This window comes from Pleurodeles waltl, chromosome 4_1 (genome assembly GCF_031143425.1).
Source record: "Pleurodeles waltl isolate 20211129_DDA chromosome 4_1, aPleWal1.hap1.20221129, whole genome shotgun sequence".
Taxonomy (NCBI): domain Eukaryota; kingdom Metazoa; phylum Chordata; class Amphibia; order Caudata; family Salamandridae; genus Pleurodeles; species Pleurodeles waltl.
Window position 1 is genome coordinate 807,013,195 of NC_090442.1, and position 19,054 is coordinate 807,032,248.

Below are 19,054 nucleotides of genomic sequence, written 5' to 3' on the forward strand. Positions count from 1 at the left end.
TGTAGTGTCCACCAACGATAGCGGTATTGAATGCACTCAACATGTCTTTCTTCTGTCTTCCCCCCCCTTTTTGTGGTCTCCCTGTTCTTCTGTGCATTAGCATCATCAGGCAGAGGAGCAGTGGCACCGGAGCAGGAAGGAGCTGCATCCCACATGGCCCTGGAGGGCAACACTACGGAGTCTGAATTCACCACTAGGACGGAGGGCGAGGGGAGCTCCACGGCGGGGACAGGAGCTGACACCAGCGATACGGACTCCCCCTCTGATGGGAGCTTCCTTGTGGTGGCGGGCACATCTGTGCCTCCCACATCTACAGGTACAGCCACCACCCCCCTACCAGCACCGCCTTCCCAGCAGCCCCTCAGCATGTGTCCCGTGCCCGCTCACCCAGGAGGGTGGGCATCTCCTTTGCCCCAGGCACCTCAGCCCCTCCCCCTGTCACCCCTGCTGCCCTCAGTGAGGAGGCCATTGACCTCCTCAGGTCCCTCACTGTTGGGCAGTCTACCATTTTGAATGCCATCCAGGGTGTAGAGAGGCAGTTGCAACAAACCAATGCATACCTGGAGGGCATTCACTCTGGTCAGGCAGCCCATCAGTGAGCTTTTCAGACTCTGGCCTCAGCACTGATGGCAGCCATTGTCCCTGTCTCTAGCCTCCCCCTCCAACTTCCTCCACCCAGACCCAAACCCCTGTACCTCAGCCTATCCCAAGCACACCATCAGACCAGCATGCACACACCTCAACACACAAGGGAAGCTCTGGCAAACATAAGCATCACACATCCCACAGGCACTCACGCAAGCATCAGACACATGCAGACATACCAACATACACTGCCTCCACTGTGTCCCCCTCCTCCTCGTCTTCCTCCTCCCTCCCTGTCTCGTCTCCACTCACACCTGCATGCACTACATCCTCAGCTACTACGTCCATCACCAGCACACCCACCACCACACCCCGCTCACGTGCAGTCACCACCCCCACTACCATTCACACATCCCGTGTCCTCTCAAAGTGTGTCTGTGAGGCCACCACCCAAGGTACACAAACGCAGCCACATACCCACCCAACAGCCATCCACCTCACGACAGCCTCCAGCCCATGCACCTTCACCCAAAGTCACCAAACGTACACCTCCTACAACCACTACCTCTTCCTCCACTCCCAAACCCCCTCCAGCTACCCATCCCAGTGTTCCTAAGATACTTTTCCTGTCCAATCTTGACCTCTTTCCCTCACCTCCCCCACCCTTTTAGTCTCCTAGGGCCCGACTCTCCAGGTCCCAACCCAGCACCTCAGCCACAACATCGGCAGGACCAGTGGTGCCAGTAGTAACCAGCTTCTGGAGTGCACCAGGCAGCAGGGCAGCCAGTGTGGCAAGGAGCCAGAGAACAGACATTCCCCCACCTGTAAAGCATATAATGTTGGCCAGTGCCCGGCAGGAGGGGGAACAAATCAGCCACCAAAGCCGCTCCCAGGGGTACAGTTGGGAGTGTGGAGACAGCTGCGCCACCATCCAAGGTGGGGAAGGGACACAGTAAAACCGGCAAGTCTGGGAAGATCTGCACGGCGGACAAGACTGCCACCAGCCACGCTGCCCAGGACACCGCCGCCACCAGCTCCGCTGCCCAGGACACCGCCGCCAGCAGAACCGCTGCCCAGGACACCGCTGCCAGCAGAACCGCTGCCCAGGACACCGCCGCCAGCAGAACCGCTGCCCAGGACACGGCCGCCAGCAGCACCGCTGCCCAGGACACCGCCGCCAGCAGAACCGCTGCCCAGGACACCGCTGCCAGCAGCACCGCAGGCCAGTGAGCGCCATTGATTCCGACGCTACTGAGGCCACCACGGGCAGGATGAAGCACTCTGGGCACAGAGCCCCCCCCCAGAACCAGTGGAGATTGACATGTACTACCTCAGTCCTTGGCAGGATGAAGCACTCTGGGCACAAAGCCCCCTCAAGAACCAGTGGAGTATCACATCCACTACCTCAGTCCTTGGCAGGATGAAGCACTCTGGGCACAAAGCCCCCTCCAGAGCAAGTGGAGAAAGACATCCACTATCTCAGTCCTTGGCAGGATGAAGCACTCTGGGCACAAAGCCCCCTCCAGAACCAGTGAGGAAAGACATCCACTACCTCAGTCCTTGGCAGGATGAAGCACTCTGGGTACAAAGCCCCCTCCAGAAACCAGTGAAGAAAGGCATCCACTACCTCAGTCCTTGGCAGGATGAAGCACTCTGGGCACAAAGCCCCCTCCAGAACCAGTGGAGAAAGACATCCACTACCTCAGTCCTTGGCAGGATGAAGCACTCTGGGCACAAATCCCCCTCGAGAAACCAGTGGAGAATGTTATCCACTTGAGAGACTGTGGCTTTGCGCTCCCGAGGATGCAGCAGTGGGCAACCCACGCACTGTAGAGACTTGAGAGACTGTGGCTTTGCACTCCCCAGGATTGAACAGTGGGCAAACCACCCAATGTATAGACTTGAGAGACTGTGGCTTTGCACTCCCCAGGATTGAACAGCGGGCAAACCACCCACTGTAGAGACTTGAGAGACTGTGGCTTTGCACTCCCCAGGATTGAACAGTGGGCAACCCACCCACTGTAGAGACCTGAGAGACTGTGGCTTTGCTCTCCCCTTGGATTGAACAGTGGGCAAACCACCCACTGTAGAGACCTGGGAGACTGTGGCTTTGCACTCCCCAGGATTGAACAGTGGGCATTGAGCCCCCTCATGGATCTGGCATTGTGCACTCATCTGGCTGAGGTGTCCCCCCTTCCCTTCCCCCTGAGGTGCCTGTTGTATTTCTATCTGATGCCCCAGCAGTGTTCTCTCTGTCTTGTTCGGGTATTGAGTGTGGGCCTCGCCCATGCCTTTTGGGCCCAGTGGTCCACGGACTATGATAGTGGAATACCTTGGACTTGTATTCTTGGTGTATATATTTGTTTATAGTGTGAATATCTTTATATATATATGTATATATTTTTGATTACTGTCTTTGGATATATTACAATCATTCAACTCATTTCCTTTTGTCCTTGCATTTTTCCAGGAGGGGTTGGGGGGTGTAACTGTAATGTATCATGATGAATTAGTGTGTGTGTTGTCGTGGGTGAGGGTGGGAGTGGGAGTGTTGCGTGTTGGGTGTGTGTGTCACTGTTTTTTCCCTCCCCCCTCCCCTGTGTCGTAGGTGCAGTACTCACCGTGGTCTTCGCCGCCGGCGTTCATGCTCCTGGTAGAGGAGCAGGAAGATAAAGGCTGGGAGAATCTGACGTTCCGGTTCCATGGCGTCCTGGTTCCTCGTGGGGTGTGTAGAGGTGAGCGTTTCCCCTTCCAAGTCCTGTTTCCGCTGTGTTTTTGTTTGCGGTGAATCCGCCCCAGAAAAGGTGACGGATTGGCCTGCTGTAATTCTGTGGGCGGTACATTGTCCTCCGCATGTCTATTGGCAGTTACCACCGAATTGTTTGTTTGTACCGCCTTGGCGGTCGGAGTGTTAAAGTGGCTGTCTATGTTGGCGGTTTCCGCCACGGTCGTAATTCCATTTTTTTTTCTGCCGGCCTATTGCCGGTTTTACCGCCGCTTTAACACCGACCGCCAGGGTTGTAATGACCACCAATGTGTTGTAAAGGCCAATGAGTTGTATTACATGTGTCATACAGGTACGCCTTATAAACACATGTGCTGTAAAGTCTGATATCTAGTGTTTGTGGACCACTGAATGCCTATGTACATGGTGAAGAATGGATGTAGTCGGGCAGCAGATGTAAGGAAGTGGTGTTGAGAACAGCTATAGAGTAGGTGTGGATCATATAGAGTGTGGAGAGTTGGCATACAGAGTAGAGAGCATGTGGCGAATGGATAGCGTATTTGAAGCCGGTTGGCCACACACGGAGGGGGAGGGTGCATATGAAGCGTTGGAAGAAATACACAGGGTGGACAGCAGAGGTGGAGGGAAAATGCTGAGAATGGAAAGTGCCCATGCAGGGGTGAGAGAAAATGTATTAAGAAAGAGAGGAAAGGGTGAAGAATATAAATAGAGGATAAAGAGGACAAGGAGAATGCAGATCACATGTCTGAGGTAGTGACAGACTGGGAGAAGATATAGAAAGAGAATGTGGATTTTGGCGAGCAGGACATGTCGAGTAAACAAGGATTGGGTGGAGGGGTTTCATATGGAGCAGATAGAGTATACAGGTTATAAATATACAGTGGCAAATGGCTGTGGAGGGTTGAGAGTGCATGTGGAGAGTGGATTGTCTCCATGGAGGTTGGAGACCAGCATACACGGAGGAAAAGCGTGTGTATATCAATATATCCTTGTGTAACGTAAGTGGTGCTCATGAAAAGTGCTCCAATTCCTTGGGGTTGAGTTCTTGCTATACAAAAACTGAAAAAATTAAAAAAAAGACAGCAGATGTATCGAAGGGAATGTTGGAGAGATGTGTAAAGGTAGTTTGAAACACATTAATACAGAAAGCAGAGAAGTGGATCTACAAAGAGAAAATGCACGAGGAACAAAAGGTGGAGAAAACAAACAGAAACCTGATGGAGAGGGATATGGTGGGAAACCACAGAACAGAATGTATTGATAGGAGAAAAATAAGTTATGCTGAAATGATTAGGAGTAAGAGGGGTTCCCATCCATTCCTATTTCAAAAAACGAAACTGGTCAAGCTCTCGCTTAAGGAGAGGATCCCTGCCTCACTCACCTTGTTCATTTCCATGCTATCTATACACCTTTCCCTCCTGCCACAACGCTGCACTTGGTTTAACACCCTGCACCTTCCTTCGGCTTTATTTCAAAAGAGGTAAATAGAACTCCTGATGCGATACCATCGGTTTTAGCTCCATGTACTTTTTGTGCATGTACTTAGAAAAGAAAGTACATAGCTTAGGGTCCAATGTAGGCGTAGCCGCCACCTTGTCCCCAAGCGCAGGCCTGGGGCATTCCACCCGCAAACGGGCCCGAACCTCCTGCTCCAAAGGATGGCGGATAGCCTTAGCCACAGAGGCCGCTACTTTGGGATTGGGGACTGATTCGGAGGACCGAGGATGGTAGATGTCCTCTGGGTCGAACATATCCGAGTCCTAACTTTCTTCCTCAACACTAGAGGTGTTCGCAGAAGGGCGCCAAGGTCTGCCCATAATGCGACCCTTTTCCCATGAGCCCTCGTCATCGGAGTCACCCCCCCACCGAATGGGGTGATCCCACGAAGGGATCCAGTGCCAGGGCAGCAGTGCTGCCATGCTCTCTGGGCAAAACGTCCTCCCGGCAGGGTACAGGGTCCAGCGTTCGCGCACTCTTGCAGAAGGCTTCCCTTAACCGGGCGAAACCTTCCAGGTGCCCCGCGTCACGCTTCCTGGAGGAAGAAAGATTCCTAGAGCTACTAGCCCGACGGTCCATATCCCCCAAAACACCAGACGAGTTGGACACCTTATCCATAAGCTTGTCAACTCTATCTTGCAGGGGTGTCAAGGCTTTCGCCACCACCTGTGAAACCAACTTGTCCATGCCCTCAGGAAGATGGCTCTGAGGAGGCCAGACTTCCTCCGTCCCCAAAGATGGGGCGTAGGCATGATCCAGGAAAGAGTCCATGGAAGGGGTAGATGAAGACATCTCACCAGGAAAAATATAAAAAAAAAAAAAAACACTAAAATACCACAGGAGAAGGACCCAGGGCCAGACCAGATCAAATACGTCACTTATCCCACCAAGGGGCGTCAATGAAAAGGGGTGAGAGCACCAATGAACAAACCCCCAACCTAATTCAACTGGGCAGCCCCCTTGCCGTGCTCACAATGCTGGAAAAGTCAGAAATATATGAATATATGTAAACCCTAAAAGGGTTCCCCCAAGGGAAATTTGAATTGCAGGAAAAGCCTGCTCTAACTGCCACGCGGTGTAGGCAAGGGTTTGGAGCCGTAAGAAAAATCAGGAAACCCCGAGGGGGGGCTCCTGAAAGGCTCAGAACGATTAGAGAACGCAAGGCGCGAAGCGCTGAATTCTCCGATCATCAAGAGCGATACGCGCCCCCAGTGGTGACAGGGCGTCACCGCGCCACACGCTCTGGCAAAACGCCTACCGCGCGGAGAACAAATATGACTGGAATGCAAGGAACGTTCCTCACGCAAGCTAAGCAAATAGAAAATGTCATGGCCAACAGCACAATAACACAAGGCATTCCCCGATCCCCCAAAAGCACGAGAAGGAGCGAGGACTTAACTGACGGGCAGCAGTGAAGAAAGAGGAAGGACTGTGCCCGTCAGTTATATATATACTCCTCGTTATGGACATTGGATTGGCTATGCATTGTAATGGTTACTTGGGCATCATGGGGCTTGAAGTTTATTTTGTTCTGATCTTGTTTGAACTTTGAACCTGCTGTAGTAAATAACGTGAAGGAAGGACTGCATAATCCTCGCCTCCGTGTCCTTAATAGAATTGAAAGTTTCCTTCAAGATAGCTAGGAAATTTTTCATTCTGGGCAGATCACTTAATCTCCCCCAAGTGCCTACCGAAAATGAATGTCAGTGCATAAAGTGACTGGTGCTCATGTAGATAGCTCCCATACCTTCGGTAGAGTTTGCACTATATAAAAATTAAAACTTCATCAAATGGTTTCACAAGAACTCCCATCACACCCGTTTTTTGGCTGTGATTTGACTGAGTACCCAGGATAGGAGGGGCTACCTGTTGATTCTCAGAAATTAGGAAATTTGCATACTGCACTAAGTGCTCAATTTGTAAATAATATAGTGCTGGTGCCCAAAGCTCTCCTCTGAAACAAGCGGCCATTGCAATTAAAGGTGCGAGCACAGAATACTGAGCCAGCGGAATCCTGAAGCCATCCAGGGCTTCTTTAATCCATTCACTGCCACTCCCTGCTCCTTCAGCTCACTCTTGCTGCTTTCTCCTTTCTTCCTTTGTGATGCTTTTTCGTTTTTCTCTTCCTGCGTCTTTCCATATGAGTCTTTATGCTTGAGGTAGAAAAATAAGTGCCGGCCTTCAAAAATAAATGCCGGTGCTCCGGACCGGAATCAACAAGCACAAATTAAGCACTGACTGCACTGTACAGCGAGGCAGTATTTCTAAGTGACCCAAATTCCAAATACGGTTTGTCTACTTGTCCGCAAGTGGTCTTGGACAAATTGCTTTTTTTTAACAGTAGAAATTCCATATTAGTTAGTTATAAATGGTTTCCACTGCTTAATATTGTGACTTTTTTTATATCTACTTAAGAGATATAAGGTAGCAATATAGAGGCAAACACTATAGCATCAATATGTGATGTTTAAAAATCAGGAGGCTGCTTGGACATATTGGCTGAGGAAAAATACAAAGTCCTTGGTGACAGTACCTTATTTTATTGGACCATGGTAAGCAGCAAGTTGAGACATTCTAGTCACTGTGCGTTCACCCGCTAAAGGTTTTCATGCCACCACCATCTGTGTTCATCGCTTTATGAACAATACACGCATACAGACACCTTTAATGGACATTGGTGTATGGTTCTATAAAAGTGAGAAAACAACGGACAACCCTCTGGGTGACGGCACCACTGCCCTACCAGGCAAATTGAAGCGATTCCGATCTCAGAGGGGAGTTATTCATATTCACTCGCTTACCACCCAATCATTCATTTACACACCTTATTACCATTTCATCACCCCAGCCGTCCACTTACTGATCAGACTCTCCACCCATCAGTGCATCTACCCTCCACCCATCCAACTACATTTCCGTTCTTCCTTACTTCTGCACACACATTCATCCCTCTCTGCAGGGCTTCATGTGCAGCTTGCCTATCGTTTTGGCTCTTAGCTTGAAAACTACTATGTCCTCATTGTCGAATATTATAATACAGTTTCCTGGTGGAGCTGTCGGTATAGTTGCAAAAATACAGAGCTCATCCTAACACTAATGCCAGAGCTACCGTTTTTATAACTAGGGAAGCAGGTTCGAGACTCGTTGTCAGCTACACACCCTGTGATTCTTTGCAAATCACTTTAACTCCTTGACCCTAAAAAACATGAATGTGCCCTTGTATAATATAACTGGCGTTAGAAATACAACCAGGTCAAGTTAGTGCTGCCTGTATAAAGCAGCAAAAAATACATTAAGAGAGATGTAATTATATGTTAAAAGACTATGGTGGTCATTACAACCCTGGTGGTCGGTGTTAAAGCGGCGGTAAGACCGCCAACAGGCCGGCGGGAATTTTTTGTAATCACGACTGTGGCGGAAACCGCCAACAAAGACAGCCACTTTAACACTCCGACCGCCACGGCGGTACAAACAAACAGCTTGGCGGTCACCGCCAACAGACAGGCGGAAGACAATGTACCGCCCACAGTATCACAACCTACCAATCCGCCACCTTTTCCAGGGCAGATTCACCACGGACAAAAACATGGCGGAAACAGGACTTCGAAGGGAAAACGCTCACCTCTACACACCCCACGAGGAATCCGGACGCCATGGAACTCGAACTCCACATCCTGCCAGCCCTTATCTTCTTGTTCCTCTACCAGGAGCACGAACGCCGGCGGCGAAGACCACGGTGAGTACTGCACCTACGACACAGGGGAGGGGGAGGGAAAAAACAGGGACACACACACGCAACACCCCCACCCCCACCCTCACCCACGACAACACACACACTAATACAGCATGATATATAATAGTTACACCCCCAACCCACCAGGAAGAATGCAAGGACAAAAGGAAATGAGTGGAACGATTGTAATATATTAAAATCCAGTACGCAAAAATATATATATATACACTATAAACAAAATATACACCAAGATAGTAGTCCAGGTAGTGCTCCATTGAAGTCCGTGGAACACTGGGCCCACACGGTATGGGCGAGGCCCACACTCAATCCCCAAAATGACGGAGAAAACACTGCAGGGGCATCAGATAGCAATAAAACAGGCACCTCAGGGAGAAGGGAAAGGGGGGGCACCTTAGCCGGTTGAGTGCACAACGCCAAATCCACGAGGGGGCCACATGCCCACTGTTCCATCCTGGGGAGTGCAAAGCCACAGTCTCTCAAGTCTCTACAGTGGGTGGTTTGCCCACTGTTCCATCCTGGGGAGTGCAAAGCCACAGTCTCTCAAGTCTCTACAGTGAGTGGTTTGCCCACTGTTCCATCCTGGGGAGTGCAAAGCCACAGTCTCTCAAGTCTCTACAGTAGGTGGTTTGCCCACTGTTCCATCCTGGGGAGTGCAAAGCCACAGTCGCTCAAGTGGATAACAGTCTCCACTGGTTCTGGAGGAGGCATTGTGCCCAAAGTGCTTCATCCTGCCAAGGACAGAGGTAGTGGATGTGATACTCCACTGGTTCTGGAGGAGGCTTTGTGCCCAGAGTGCTTCATCCTGCCAAGGACAGAGGTAGTGGATGTTTGTCTCCACTGGTTCTGGAGGGGGCATTGTGCCCAGAGTGCTTCATCCTGCTCATGACGGACTCAGTAGCGTCAGTGCCCTTGGCGCTCATGTGCCAGCGGTGCTTGTTGCGGCGGTGTCATTGGCAGCGGTGCTTGTTGCGGCGGTGCCCTGTTCAGCGGTGCGCCGTGCCCTGTTCAGCGGTGCTTGTTGCGGCGGAGCCCTGTTCAGCGGTGCTTGTGGCGGAGGGGTCCTTTGCAGTGACTCAGCTGCTGGCGGTCATGTCTGACCCAGCGGGGCTGGTGCTGGCGGTCCTGTATGGCCCAGCGGGGCTGGTGCTGGCGGTCCTTCATGGCCCAGCGGGGCTGGTGCTGGCGGTCCTGTCCTGGGCAGCAGGGCTGGTGCTGGCGGTCCTGTCTGGCCCAGCGGGGCTGGTGATGGCGGTCCTTCATGGCCCAGCAGGGCTGGTGCTGGCGGTCCTGTCCTGGGCAGCAGGGCTGGTGCTGGCGGTCCTGTCCTGGGCAGCAGGGCTGGTGCTGGCGGTCCTGTCCTGGGGAGCAGGGCTGGAGCTGGCGGTGGCCTCCTGGGTAGCAGGGCTGGTGCTGGCGGTGGCCTCCTGGGCAGCGGGGATGATGGCGGTGGCCTCCTGGGCAGCTGGGCGGGTGGTGGTGGCCTCCTGGGCAGCGGGGAAGATGGCGGTCTTCTCCGCCATGCTGCTCCTTCCAGACTTGCTGACTTTCTTGTGGGCCTTCCCCACCTTGGAAGGTGTCGCAGCTAACGCCACACTGCCACCGGTACCCCTGGGAGCGGCTTGGTGGCTGGAGTCTTCCCCCTCTCCCGCCAGGCACTGGCCAACTTTTGATGCTTGACAGGTGGGGGACTGTCCGTGCTGTGGCTCCGTGCCACACTGGCTGCCCTGGTGGCCGGTGCACTCCAGATTCCGGTGACTACAGGAACCACTGGTCCCGGAGATGTTGTGGCTGAGGTGCTAGGTTGGGACCTGGAGAGTCGGGCCCTAGGAGACGGACGGGGTGGGGGAGGTGATGGAAAGAGGTCAAGGTTGGCCAGGAAAGGTTTCTTGGGAACACTGGGCGGGTAGCAAGAGGGGGTTTGGGAGTGGAAGAAGAGGTTGTGGTTGTAGGAGGTGTTCGTTTGGTGACTTTGGGTGAAGGTGCATGCGCTGGAGGCTGTCATGAGGTAGATGGCTGTTGGGGGTGTGTGTGCCTGCGTTTGTGTATCTTGGGAGGAGGCGTCACAGACACACTGGGAGAGGACACAGGGGACGTGTGAATGGTAGTGGGGGTGGTGACTGCACGTGAGTGGGGTGTAGTGGTGTGTGTGCTGGTGATGGAAGTAGTGGCTGTAGATGTAGTGCATGCAGGTGTGAGTGGAGACGAGACTGGAAAGGAGGACGGAGACGAGGAGGAGGGAGACACAGTGGAGGCAGTGGATGTTGGTGTGTTTGCATTTGTGTGTGATGCTTGCGTGAGTGCCTGTGGGATGTGTGGTGCTTATGTTTGCCTGAGCTTCCCTTGTGTGTTGAGGTGTGTGCATGGTGGTCTGAAGGTGTTCTTGGGATAGGCTGAGGTAGAGGGGATTGGGTCTAGGTGGAGGAAGTTGGAGGGGGAAGGCTATACACAGGGACAATGGCTGCCATCAGTGCTGAGGCCAGAGTCTGAAAAGCTCACTGAAGGGCCGCCTGACCAGAATGAATGCCCTCCAGGAATGCATTTGTTTGTTGCAACTGCCTTTCTACACCCTGGATGGCATTCAGAATGATAGACTGCCCAACAGTGAGGGACCTGAGGAGGTCAATGGCATCCTCACTGAGGGCAGCAGGGGTGACTGGGGCACGGCCTGAGGTGCCTGGGGCGAAGGTGATGCCCACCCTCCTGGGTGAGCGGTCACGGGGCAAAGGCTGAGGGGCTGCTGGGAGGGCGGTGCTGGTAGGGGGGTGGCGGCTGTACCTGTAGATGCGGGGGGCACAGATGTTGCCGTCACCACAAGGGAGCTCCCATCAGTGGATGAGTCCGTGTCACTGGTGTCAGCTCCTGTCCACGCTGTGGAGCTCCCCTCGCCCTCTGTCCCACTGGTGAACTCTGAGTCCGTAGTCTCGCCCTCCAGGGCCATGTGGGATGCAGCTCCCTCCACTTCGGTGCCACTGCTCCTCCGCCTGATCATGCTAATGCACACAAAAACAGGGAGACCACAAAAAGGGGGTGGGGACGACAGAAGAAAGACATGTTGAGTGCATGCATTACCGCTAATGTTGGCGGACACGACAGACACAGAAGCCCCCTGCACTACGCCGCACACTTGGGCTCCACTGTTCAATCCTTGGGACATGGCCTACAAGGCTATGGCCGACCTCTGCACACATGGATGACACAGGAGCCTGACTAGGTGAACTTGGCACTGTACACAGGTGGGGTGGGGTGCCACAGGGTCTGCCAGAACAAGGGGACCTAACTAGCAATCAATCAATCAATCAATAATTTATAAAGCGCGCTATGTACCCGTTAGGGTTTCGAGGCGCTGGGGGTGGGGGGGGTGCTGCTATCGTTCGAAGAGCCATGTCTTGAGGAGTCTCCTGAAGGTGAGGAGGTCCTGGGTCTGGCACAGTGAGGTCGGGAGTGAGTTCCAGGTTTTGGCGGCGAGGTAGGAGAAGGATCTGCCGCCAGAGGTCTTGCGCTGGATTCGGGGGACGATGGCGAGGGCAAGGTTGGCAGAGCGTAGTTGTCGTGAGGGAATGTAGAAGTTGAGTTTGGTGTTCAGGTAGGCGGGTCCGGTGTCGTGTAGAGCCTTGTGTGCGTGGGTGAGGAGTTTAAAGGTGATCCTCTTGTCCACGGGGAGCCAGTGGAGGTCCTTCAGGTGAGGGGAGATGTGACATCGGCGGGGTATGTCGAGGATCAGGCGGGCGGATGCGTTCTGGATGCGTTGGAGTCGTTTGATGTCTTTTGTTGGGATGCCTGTGTAGAGTGCGTTGCCGTAGTCGAGTCTGCTACTGACGAGGGCTTGGGTTACTGTCTTTCTGGTTCCTGTTGGAATCCACTTGAAGATTCTGCGGAGTAATCGGAGGGTGTTGAAACAGGAGGATGAGACTGCGTTGACCTGTTTGGACATGGTGAGGGTGGAGTCGAGGATGAAGCCAAGATTTTGTGCGTGGCTGGCTGGGGTGGGTGGGGGGCCCAGGGCGGTCGGCCACCACGAGTCGTTCCAGGCCGAGGGGGTGCGCCCGAGGATGAGGACTTCCGTCTTGTCAGAGTTGAGTTTCAGGCGGCTGTTGTTCATCCACTCTGCGATGGATTTCAGTCCCTCGTGGAGGTTGGCTTTGGCGGTGAGAGGATCTTTAGCACACTTGCCCTGGCCTAGGGAAACCCACAGCCCACCTCCCCCACCCAGGCACCTCCACTGCGCGCAAAATCAGCAGAATGAAAGTGTACTCACCCCCTTGTGGCTGCTGTGATGCCCTCAAGCGCCCATCCAACTCCGGGTACGCCACCGCCAGGATTCTGAAAATCAGGGGGGTCATGGTGCGACGGTCACCTCTCCCATGTTGGGAGGCCATCCCCAGCTGGGCCTCTGCCGTCTTCTTGCTCCAGCGGCGAATGTCCTCCCATCTCTTACGGCAGTGGGTGCTCCGTCTGTGGTGGACCCCCAGGGTCTGGACTTCCTTGGCGATGGCATGCCAAATATCCTTTTTCTGGTGGGTGCTGACCTACATGAAATGTACAGGGGGAAAATAAAAGTTATTACCAACTGCACCGTCACAGCCATTGGCCCCCATCCCTACCCTTGCCATGTGGCACATGCACTCACCGTCGTTTCATGCACGCCTCAATCTCTCCCCTCCCATCTTTCATCCACCTCACTCCACACAGGCATAGCCCATACAGCATGCTTCCAGTGTACTTACCTGTTTGTCTGGAGGACCTTAGAGTAGCGTGTACTGGGGGAGGACCCAATCCACAAGTTTCTCCAACTCCTATGATGTGAAGGCAGGGGCCCTTTCCCCAGACGCACAAGCCAGTGTCTCTTTCAGACTGAGGTCACAGCAGCACTTGCAGTGTAGGTCCTCCCCTGTCGAAGAGCAGGTATCGAGTGATTGAACAGATAGAAAATGGAGGTCACGTCCGTGGCTGTGCGTACCGTCACCGCCGGCGTACATTGTCATTGGCTCCTGGGACCCATAGGGTCCAATGTTAACCAATGCAGATGGTGTGTTTGGCAGAACAGTACATCTCCCATGTGAATGCCAAATTCCCTGGCTCAGTGCATGACGCTTACATCCTGCGGAATAGCAGCATCCCTTATGTGATGGGGCTACTCCAGAGGCACCGTGTGTGGCTGTTAGGTGAGCACCTGGAAGCAAGTCAATGGGAATGGTTGTCTGGGTCTGGGGATATCCCTACAGGTTAGTGTGTGTCTAACAGTTGTCCCCCACCATTTGCAGGTGACTCTGGTTACCCCAACCTGTCATGGCTACTGACCCCAGTGAGGAATCCCAGGATAAGGGCAGAGGAACGCTACAATGAGGCCCATGGGCGAACTCGGTGGATAATAGAGCGGACCTTCGGCCTCCTGAAGGCCAGGTTCAGGTGCCTCCATATGACAGGTGGATCCCTATTCTACTCACCAAAGAAGGTGTGCCAGATCATCGTGGCCTGCTGTATGCTTCACAACTTAGCTTTGCAACGACAGGTGCCTTTTTTGCAGGAGGATGGTCCAGATGGCGGTGTTGTTACAGCTGTGGAGCCTGTGGACAGTGAAGACGAGGAAGCAGAAGAAGAGGACATCGACAACAGGACCTCTGTGATCCTGCAATACTTCCAGTGAGACACAGGTAGGAATACAAACCTGCCTCCTACATGTACTTTAACACTACTACCTCTCTACTGTCTGTCGTTTTCACCCAGTGTATGGTCACTGAGTGGTCACTTTCCCTTACGATTTCACAGATGTGGGTCCCACTGTGTGACATCTGCTGTGTTTCGTCATGGACTAGAGCTGTGTGACATAGGTATGTTGACATTACATTTGAAAGAGTATTTTGACACTGTAATTGCTAATACACTATTTCGAAATCACAGACTGACCCCAGATTGTTTTGTGCTTCAAGGTTGTTTATTTAAGTGCTCAATATTGGAGGGGGTTGTAAAATGGTGAGGGGTGATGGTGGAGGAATGTCCATGGCAGAGTCCAGTCTATTAGTCTCACGGGTGCATTGCCCAAATGAGCATAGGAAGTGGCGCTGGGGCAGTTTGAGGATGGACAGGGTGACAAAGTGGGACAGAAGGATGACATTCAGGGCGGTCTCATTTCTTAGCGGGGTTCTTGGCATCGTTCTCTGTCTTTGTCCTGGATCTCAGGGAACGTTTGCGGGGTGGTTCTCCCTCTGCAGGGGGTGGGGTGCTGGTGTGGTGGTCCTGTGGCCGGGTGTCCTGTCTACTAGCGCCGGCAGGGGTGGTGGGCAGTTCATCGTCCAGGCTAGTGTCAGGGGCCCCTTGTTGTGCCACAGTGTCCCTCCTGGTGTTGAGTACTTCCTTCAGCACCCCTACGATGGTGCCCAGGGTGGAATTGATGGATCTGAGTTCCTCCCTGAAGCCCTGCAGGCGCTGGGTCTCCTGAAACTTGGCCAGTACTGTTGCCATCGTCTCCTGGGAGTGGTGGTAGGCTCCCAGGATGTTGGAGAGGTCCTCGTGGAGAGTGGGTTCCCTTGGCCTGTCCTCGGCCTGTCGCACAGCAGCCCTCCCAGTTCCCGTTTCCCTGGGCCTCTGTCCCCTGAATGGTGTGCCCACTACCACTGCCCCCAGTTTCCTGTTGTTGTTGGGGTGGTGGGTTATCCTGGGTTTTATGTAGTGGTGGACACACTGCTGATTGACGTGTCCTGGGGACAGAGGTATGGGCCCGCTGGGTGGGTGCTGTGCTGGAGTTTCCAGAGGGGGAAGCTCTGTGGTGGCCTGTGACTGTGTGAGGGGAACCGACTATCCCGAGGTCCCCGATGGGCCGGGCTGGTCATCTGGATCCAGTTGGACAGAGCTGCTGTCATCACTGTGGGCCTATTCTGTTGGTGGTGTGGACATGTGTTGATCCTCCTGTCCGGTGACGTTGGGTAGGAGTCCTGCAGGGGTATAAAAGGATGTTTATTACATCTGTGTGTGGCATGGTGTGCAATGGGTGGGTGACCGTGTACCCCAGTGCTTGCATTCTTGTGTAGGACCTTGTGTGATAATTTTTTAAGGGTGTGTGTGGGTATGTGCAGTGGCCATGCATTGGTGATGGGTGTCCATGCTTTGTAGTTGCATACAGGGTTTGGTGTTGGGATGGGTGGGTTGTGATAGTGGGACATTTGTGAGGAGTTGGAGTGATGGGGTGGGGGTAAGGGTGGGGGTATGTGATAGCCTGCAGGTAGGGTGGGGGATGTAACAGTTAAGATTTGACTTACCAGAGTCCATTCCTCCAGCTACTCCTGCGAGGCCCTCAGGATGCAGAATCACCAAGACCTGCTCATCCCATGTTGTTAGTTGTGGGGGAGGAGGTGAGGGTCCGCCGCCAGTCCGCTGAACCGCAAGGTGGTGTCTTGAGACAACGGAACGCACCTTCCCCCGTAGGTCGTTCCACCTCTTCCTGATGTTATCCCTGTTTCTTGGGTGCTGTCCCACTGTGTTGACCCTGTCCACTATTCTTCGCCATAGCTCCATCTTCCTAGCTATGGAGGTGTGCTGCACCTGTGCCCCGAAAAGCTGTGGCTCTACCTGGACGATTTCCTCCACCATGACCCTGAACTCCTCCTCAGAGAACCTGGGGTGTCTTTGCCGTGCCATGGGGTGGTGTGGGTGATGTGTGGAGTGGTGTCTGAAGTGATAAGTGGGGTGATATGTAGTGGTTTGTTGTGTGAGGTGCGTGGAAGTTCTGTGGGTGATGGTATTGTGTGCCTGTGAATGCTTGGTAGTTGTTTGTGGTGTCTCTCTCTGGCCTTCTCTCTGTGATTCTGGTCGTAGGGGTTTGTGGGTGATGTGGGTGTGTGTTTTATATTGTATTGGGTGTGTGTATTTCGATTTGTCCAATATGGTTGTGTTTTGTAAAAGTATGTGTATTTTGAGAGTGGCGGTGTGTACCGCAAATGGAATACCGCGGTTGAAAGACCGCTGCGTGGATTCGTGGGTCATGATAGTGTGGGCGTATTTCTGTTGGCGTGACAGTGGAGGCTTTGTTTTCGCCAGTTTATCACTGACCTTTGGTGTGGCGGACTTGTGTGGGTGTCTGAATTTTGGCGGATTCCGAGCTGTGGGTCATAATAGCTGTGGCGGATTTCTGCAGTGGTGTGTTGGCGGTCTTCTGCGCGGCGGTAAGCGGCTTTTACCGCCAATGTCGTAATGAGGGCCTATGTGATATAACTCCATATGTTTTTATTAAATTTATTTTTATATGTGCCATCACTAAATTTTAGAGCGGGGATTTGCTGTCCAAGTCAACCCGTTTAGTACCAGGAAGTTTGTGCTGCAGTCACGGCTTCCCCAATTGTCCAAACAGTGTGCTTCTGGGCAAAGCACGATATATCTTTCTATCGTAACAGTGATTGGAGCCCCAAACAAAACCAAGAAGGAAAGGGAGGGACCTTTCCAAACATTTAGGGAGACTTGTTTGGAGGTGGGGTCGGCATGTAGGAGAGTTGGAGAAGAACGAGCAATGGTGTTTACTAATTGCTGCCTGTCTTAAGAAAAGTCACAAGTCCAAGCAACAAGGCTGATGCTTAAGGTATAGCTGGCCATTTAGAAAATGCACAAACAGTTAGGAGCACACCTGCCTAACATCCCAGCAAATAATCTGCCCCATTGCATCATGATAAATGTAGTTTCCTCAAAAAACGAACTCAATTACTTTTAAATATTTCACCTCTAAATAGGTGCAGCCTTTGCTGTGCATCTCTGGACACATGTGTTTCTGGGTTAATCCCTTCTTCAGCAGAGAACAAGTTTGCGGGGTGCTGGAAATGCTGCCATTAATCATCCGGTTTCAATACCTCTTCACTGGCATGCTCCAGAGCTCGTCAGCCCAGTGGCTCAAGGGAGCCTTTTTAAAGTCACAAACAGTTAGGAGCACACCTGCCTAACATCCCAGCAAATAATCTGCCCCATTGCATCATGATAAATGTAGTTTCCTCAAAAAACGAACTCAGTTACTTTTAAATATTTCACCTCTAAATAGGTGCAGCCTTTGCTGTGCATCTCTGGACACATGTGTTTCTGGGTTAATCCCTTCTTCAGCAGAGAACAAGTTTGTGGGGTGCTGGAAATGCTGCCATTAATCATCCGGTTTCAATACCTCTTCACTGGCATGCTCCAGAGCTCGTCAGCCCAGTGGCTCAAGGGAGCCTTTTTAAAGTCACAAACAGTTAGGAGCACACCTGCCTAACATCCCAGCAAATAATCTGCCCCATTGCATCATGATAAATGTAGTTTCCTCAAAAAACGAACTCAGTTACTTTTAAATATTTCACCTCTAAATAGGTGCAGCCTTTGCTGTGCATCTCTGGACACATGTGTTTCTGGGTTAATCCCTTCTTCAGCAGAGAACAAGTTTGCGGGGTGCTGGAAATGCTGCCATTAATCATCCGGTTTCAATACCTCTTCACTGGCATGCTCCAGAGCTCGTCAGCCCAGTGGCTCAAGGGAGCCTTTTTAAAGTCACAAACAGTTAGGAGCACACCTGCCTAACATCCCAGCAAATAATCTGCCCCATTGCATCATGATAAATGTAGTTTCCTCAAAAAACGAACTCAGTTACTTTTAAATATTTCACCTCTAAATAGGTGCAGCCTTTGCTGTGCATCTCTGGACACATGTGTTTCTGGGTTAATCCCTTCTTCAGCAGAGAACAAGTTTGCGGGGTGCTGGAAATGCTGCCATTAATCATCCGGTTTCAATACCTCTTCACTGGCATGCTCCAGAGCTCGTCAGCCCAGTGGCTCAAGGGAGCCTTTTTAAAGTCCCAAACAGTTAGGAGCACACCTGCCTAACATCCCAGCAAATAATCTGCCCCATTGCATCATGATAAATGTAGTTTCCTCAAAAAACGAACTCAGTTACTTTTAAATATTTCACCTCTAATTTAGAAAATGCACCTTCACCGCCTTCGGGCAGCATCCTTTCACACCTCCCATTGAACGCTTATTAGCTGCACAGCAGTGACAAAACCTTAAAACAAAGCACATTGACCACCTGGTCCCCACCAATTGTTTCTGTCTCTTTAATGTCACAATGTTTTAAATAAAAAAACAGCTGCCTTCCCAACTTCAATGCACAGTCTACATGCACTGAAATGGGCATTTCCAAGAGAAAAGAGTGTTGAGTCCTTTTTGTGATTAGAAGGCACCTAATGTGAAACAGCGCAGCAGTGGCCTGGCCTAGAATAAAAGCAGAGACAGGCGAGCTAACAAATTGATGTGACAGCAAAGACAGTGGTGTGGCATGGCTCTCAGAGTCCATTAACAAGCAGAGCCATGCATGTGCCATTGTAGAAATGATCCAAAAGTCTTGCCACTCTTTTATTCCCTGGCAAAACAGACCTAAATATACTCTGCTTCTCTGGGAGTCAAGCGTTAGTGATACAGATGCCTCTGTGTCAGACAGCAGACAACCTGAGTAGGTTGGAAATCACTGCA